Source organism: Trachemys scripta, chromosome 3 (genome assembly GCF_013100865.1).
Source record: "Trachemys scripta elegans isolate TJP31775 chromosome 3, CAS_Tse_1.0, whole genome shotgun sequence".
Classification (NCBI taxonomy): Eukaryota; Metazoa; Chordata; order Testudines; family Emydidae; genus Trachemys; species Trachemys scripta.
Window position 1 is genome coordinate 63,749,445 of NC_048300.1, and position 6,740 is coordinate 63,756,184.

The 6,740-nt window shown below is 38.2% G+C and overlaps 1 protein-coding gene across 4 annotated transcripts in view; it reads right to left on the bottom strand.

Moving 5' to 3' along the window:
• The window catches only part of CRIM1 (cysteine rich transmembrane BMP regulator 1), a 316,866-nt gene that overhangs the window by 56,489 nt on the left and 253,637 nt on the right, over positions 1-6,740 (bottom strand). The window lies entirely within an intron of this gene.

Genomic DNA, 6,740 nt, shown 5'->3' on the forward strand with positions numbered 1-6,740 from the left:
ATAGCGGCACAGTCAGGGATAGCATGGTTGGCGGCTCAGCATAGTTACTTGACTATGTACCTAGAATGTCCAGGTGGGTCTATATTCAGGTGGCTAGGCTGAACTGCTGCCTCAACTATACTATTTGTAGATTGCTAGCTCAAGCAGAGGTAGCATGTGTCTGTCTACCCATAGTAGAAAGCATGCTGCCAGCTGCAGTATAGACAAATGCATAGAGGCAGTGCAGAAGGGGATTGTTGCAACAAGTATTCCAGGAGACTTTGTGCCTCAGGCAAACACAATGTCTCCTGGAGTATCAATGGAGCACAAACACTACTGATTGGTCTGTCAAGGTACTTCTACGGCTGTCATTAGTGTAGTATCTCTGTGCCTCAAAAAAACATCAACACTTTTATCCTCACTAGATCTTTGTGAGGTAGGGAAGTATTATATCCATTTTTTAAAATGAAGAATTGAGCACAGAAAGATTAAGTGATTTGCATAAGGTCACATAAGAAGTCTGCAACAGGTGGGAACTGAATCCAGGTCTCCTGAGTCCCAGTTCATTCTCTTAACTCTGAGATCATCCTTCCTCATGGATCCATCCTTCTTTAGGGTACAACTTGTGCTCCCCCGTGGAGTTAGCACCCTGACTTGTGAAAAGGCAGATAGGGGCCATGATCCTGCCCTTCTCCATTCCCTTTGAGTTGTCCTATGCCACTGTGGAAACTAGAGTCACAGTGTTTATGTTTGGGGAAGTGCAACAATTAGACAGCTCTGGCACAGGATGCAAAACGTGTGGAAGACTTCTCATGACCTCCTCCTCCTTTGTGTATCTGCCCGGAATTGGGCAAAGTCAGAAAATACCTTCTCTAGACATGACAAAATACTATCACCTGTACCTGAATACTAAAATGTTCTGCCAAGAGATAGTGGAATAACAAGGTCTAGATTAGAAAAACTTGAGGGTCTGGGAAATTTCAAAACAAAATTAATCAGGGGACTTACTTTTTTCTTTTCATCAAGTGTTCAGCTGATCTATTTGGCCCTAACCTACATTACACCAATTCTGACACAGAAGTACCTAGAATAAAATATCCTTTTGTAATTGATGGTATGGGTTTAATGGCATTTTTGTAAAAGAGGGATCGGATTTGCACGTGAATTCTTTTTGACAGAGCTGTACTCGAGTGCATGCTTGAAGGGAGAAATCAGTGTGTTGTCCTACACCATAATTTTGATGATCCATGATTAAGGGTTACTGGAAATTGTGGAAGGTATTCTTCTTCTTCTTCTTCTTCTTACAGGGCGATCTTCCATGGTAGAAACTGGCTGATTAAACAAGCCTTTAAAAATCCCTAGCGTTCTTGTTGCTGAGATGGACAATGCTGAAGGCACCAAGTCCTCTAGTTCTTGGGTGACTTCGCACTCTGCTTGGGGTCCTAGGGATCTTTGAAGCTGTGCTTGCTGGCATTGGCTGGGTTATTAGGCACTGCTTCTTGTTTATTCCTCCTCTGGTATGAAAAATATGAATGCTAGATGCTGGAAACTCAGGGAATTGAAAAGTTGCCTTACTCTTGTTCTCTTCCACCTGTTCAATTTCTACCCTTTTTCCTAAATTTCTCTACCTCTGTGTGACAGGTCCTCATATTTTTTTTGCTGCACTTTTTGCAGGAGACCATAAGACCACAATGATGCATGCTTGCAAATTTCTATCCCGGAAGAAGCTGTTGCAAGATAGGGATCAAAAGACACACTAACCAGATGCAAATCCTCTTTTACTATGTTCTTAAAGCATTCTTCTTGCTCATTGGCTTTCCTCTAGAAAGAGGAAGAATCTGTGTCCTTCCAGAAAAGAGACTTCAAAGAAATGTACGATGTTAAGATTTCTCCAGATAGCACTGACCTGATGAATCTTTTTCTGCCTCAGTCTCTTGGAGTCAGCCAGTTAGAGAGGTGAAGGTATGGACTGAGGAAATATGGTGCTGAGAATGCCAAGCTCTTTGATGGAATCAATTACTGTTTAACATTTATATAAGGTACCTTTGGTACACAATCAATGGGGCTGAACATGTTGATAGACTTGATGGCTTAGGCACAGACATCAGCATATTTTGTGTGGCTAGAGCCAGGTGCTCCAACTGATATTTGGTGAGCAAGATGCCTTGACAGGTTGTGTATGGGTCAATAGGGCTGAAATCATGCAGGAAGAAAGCATTCATTAAAATGTACAGGAAGCCAATCTGTACTCTTTGGCGCTGGGCTCTCATTGCTATGACAGTGTAGATCTGGAGTGAGCAGAGACCCCAGGAAATCCAAGATGCTGAGGATACATGAGGGAGGTATCATATATGCCAAAATATTCAGCTAAAGAAGTAGACCTGTTCTACTTGTTTTGGGGACATGCTCCCATTTTAACTTCAAGTCATTGTTGAGTGCCACAAGGAAATTATGTCGATGCTCCAACAGATCTAATGCCTTTATGTAACCCTTAACATCAGACTTAATTCAAATGCTTTGCAAATGGTGAAGTGGCACTGCAGGGTCTATTTAACTGGTCTTACTTTTAAACAGGCAAATCTGAAGAGTCTCAATTTCCATCTGAGGTATTTAACTAGTATTTTTAAGGACTTCCAGGCTACTTTAGAGAAAGAGAATCAGATCTGATATGATTGATCTAAGTCCTCACAATTTAAAAACACATTCTAGAGAATCTGAATCAATGAGTGTCCTGGTGTGTCCCCAGATACAATAAGGAGAAGACATTATCATTCTGACAGACATCTGCTAATTACACTTAAGGCTCTTTTTGAAGTCATTGGTCTGTGCCTCAAAAAACCAAACAAATCACAACCCAGAAGAAAAAGAAGGAACGAGCCAGAGACCTGCCATGACACTCAGCCTTAGCAAAGAGGCATCTCAATCAAATATAAGGTAGTCAGGTATCAAAGACTCACCTCACAGATAAATATCTAATTTGTATGTAAACCAAAGTAACAGTAAGAAGCAGTTGAAACAATAAGAATAAAGAGAGGACTTCACTTTAAAAAAAAATGAATAAACTCCCACAGAGTAAGGATGAACATATACACATAGCAGCAACAGTCAAAAGATGTTTCTCTGTCCTAAGTAGAAAGAAAAATGGACTAAGGAATGGCTGACTATTATTCTTAGCAGCTACACATATTCCACTCACTGGTGTTGTGGATTCTGGTTAAGGAAGTTACCGCCAGTCACACACTGGGAGTAAAGAACCATGAATGGAAATCTATTGCATTTACTTACCTTAGGACAACATTCATTCTTCCTAAATACCCAAGGTCCAACATTCAGAAGTTGCATAAATATGTTCATTGCGGATTTCTGTCCCTACTGTGTTTCACTCTAAACTGTAATAAAGTATCCTTTTTCCCTTCCCCCCCATAATTACTGTTTATAAAACAAAACAAAATAAAGGAAAACATACTGGATCAAATAAAACTTAATCCCATAAAGTGCTCATTAAGAAAGAGTGAGTTTTCCCCAAATTCATTTTAGTGGAAAAATGTATTATACAATTATAATAAAAACAGAACAGAACAGTAAAACTAGCAAATTAATATGAATAATAAATAAAAAGTAAATAAATAAAACACACATCAATGAATAACAAGCACAATATGTGGCATTTCAGAATAATTATGATAAGCATTTCCAGAACTCACAATAGTACACAGTTTTAAACACTGCAATATATGATCCAAAGTTAGGGTTACTAGTGAAATAAAATAAATTAATTTGAAGGTAGAAATATTTTATAAAGGAAAAAGTATAAAGAGAAGCTAGCTTGATAGCCTTAGATACTCCACAGCAAAAATCAAGAAAAAGAGTCAATTGAAAAAAAAACAAAAAACCCCCAAAACACATTTAGGTCTTTGCTCAGGAAAGCACTTATGCTCATACGTAAGTGCTTTCCTGCATCGGGCCTTAAAAGACAGTGACATGCCTTTAAAACGACCATATTTTAACAATTATTCCACACGCTAGCTTTTACATTCAGAACTGGAATCATATACTTTTAAAAAGTATTATTGGTGGAGTACTGAATTAAAAAAAAAAATTGGAGAGCTGCCCTGTAAATAAACTATGTAAACTGCACATGTACGTATGCTATTTTATGTTGAACTATGAGAACGTGTGTGTGCACACCGAGATGTCCATTGTATGTATAGCTCAAGTAACAGTCAACGGTGGATTTATCTTTTCTGATTTTTTTTTTAAATTAGTGCTACAACAATGTTACGACCCTTAATTTAAGAGCTATAACGTGGGGCAGCTGTTAAAGCAAGGTCTAACAACCTTGACAGTGTCCTTTTTATAGTGACATCATATTAGATTATTCTGTATAGTTTGTTATTGATTAGGAAGCTAAAAATAACTGCTAATTACTGAATACTATCAGAGATAACAGTATTTAAACTCAGCATCTGAAAATGTAAATAAAAAATTCATGTATTCCATGCCAAAGTTCAAGCGTTGCTGAGCACCTGAATGTCGCAATGACATTTTCTATACCATAAACAAAGTCAGGTTCTGCTTTTTGCTACAAATTGCAATGAAACACGAGTTTAATAACCTATTGGTTTTCATCGTTCATGGTAACGTTAAGATATTTTTTACATTTCTTTACACTAGTGGAATATTATTTCAGTTTGTACTTTTGAATTATCAACATTAAAATAAACCGAGGATTCAAATATCAACTAGTGAAAATTATTCTTGTTGTCCATAACTGGTGAGAACATGTGGAATATACGGTCACATCTAGTAATTTTCAAAGCTCTCCAGAATTTTGCCCCAACTACATCTCTTCCATAATCTTTTACACCCCCCTTGTACTCTCAGATTGCCCACATTTCCTGTCTACCTACTCTCTTTGTCTTCTTCATCCGGTGGAGACTTGATGCATCCTATTTTTGCGGCTAAATGCTTGGAACAGCCACTCACTTAACCTGCACTGTGTTCTGTTTCATTCCTACTCTCCTTGAAAAACTGCTAAATCCAATAACATTTTAAAGCAATGCTTTATGGGTTATATTAAATGGTATTACTGCACACTAGTTCTACTAGAGTGGTTTTTTATGTGGATACTTTTAAATTACGTCGGGGGGACCTAAAGCACATGGAAAGGCATCCTTTTTTAGTGTGATTAGAAATCCAAATAAAATAAAATAAATATTGTTTTAAATGCAATTTTATGGAGGTTTTAGGAGTCCTTCCCCCCCAGTATTATAATACACCTCTACCCAGATATAACGGTGTCCTTGGGAGCCAAAAAATCTTACCGCGTTATAGGTGAAACCGCATTATATCAAACTTGCTTTGATCTGCCGGAATGCGCAGCACTGCCTCCTGGAGCACTGCTTTACCGCGTTAAATCCGAATTTGTGTTATATCGGGGTAGAGGGGTATATTGTACCTCCTGTGCCTTTAGAATGCATGGTCCTCAGGGCAGGGCTCTGTTTTATGTTGATCATATTTCACCATTTGTACAACACTATGTACTTGCATAGTGCTATATTAACACTAAAAGAGGGCAACTGCACTGATACATTCACATAAGTACAGTACAACTCAGTGGTTGAATTGCGAGGTGGGGGAAGCAAGCCCATAATATATATTTTAAAAAAAGGAGGCAGGAGGGTTGTCTGCGCCAGATTTTTCATCTGACAGCACTAAGTATTGTGAGTGTGACCCACTCATTTATTCACTCCCCCCTCCCCCTCTACAATTCTAGCATTGGTTAAATTCTCTGCTGTCAGATCATGACAGAGCTGGATCTCCATTTTTCTTAAAGTCTGTGATGTGTCTCAAATGTTTGGATGATTTAGGCTGCACCATATTAAAAATGATTATTCAAAAAGATTAAAGAAAATACGAAATAAGAAGGAACTACAGTGCAGTGTATAAGATTATTAAGAGTAGACACTATAAGGCTTAAAAGGTAAGTGCCAAATTAAGTAACAGGAGAAAAAAGGAATAAGCCAGGAACTAAAGAAGGTCAAGTATAAACTGCCAAGGTCAGTAACAGTAGTGGAGTTAGCTAAATACAGTATCTGAAGGTTAGATATTGTGGGTTAAAACTACCAACATTAAGCAAGGGAGGAGTTGAATTTATGTTAGTTCCTATAGAATGGTGTTGTGCCTTTTTGGCAGGGGTGGAGCGCGTTGGTTAAACCTTCACTGAGGACACTGAATGTCTGCATATCAACGGATTCTAAAGAAATCTCTACCTATGACAAAATAATAGCCCAATTTGCTGCAGGATCCCTTCTTCCTGATTAAAAAAAATATACCCACCATTACTTCTTTTTAAGGAAGAGGGTGTCTTAACATTTTAGGTCTCTGTGATACTTAGAAAAACTTATGACAGACAAAAGACTGACTTTCCATTAGTTTTCCACAGGAGGTAACTAGCAGAAAAGAAATGGAAAACTAGAGCAGATGATTGCTCAGGTAAGCTACTGTTATGTCATAATAAAAAGATCAACTGAGTAAAAGAAGCTTTCAGAGTAGCAGCCATGTTAGTCTGTATCCGCAAAAAGAACAGGAGTACTTGTGGCACCTTAGAGACTAACAAATTTATTAGAGCATAAGCTTTCGTGGACTACAGCCCACTTCTTCGGTATGCATCCGAAGAAGTGGGCTGTAGTCCACGAAAGCTTATGCTCTAATAAATTTGTTAGTCTCTAAGGTGCCACAAGTACTCCTGTTCTTTTTGC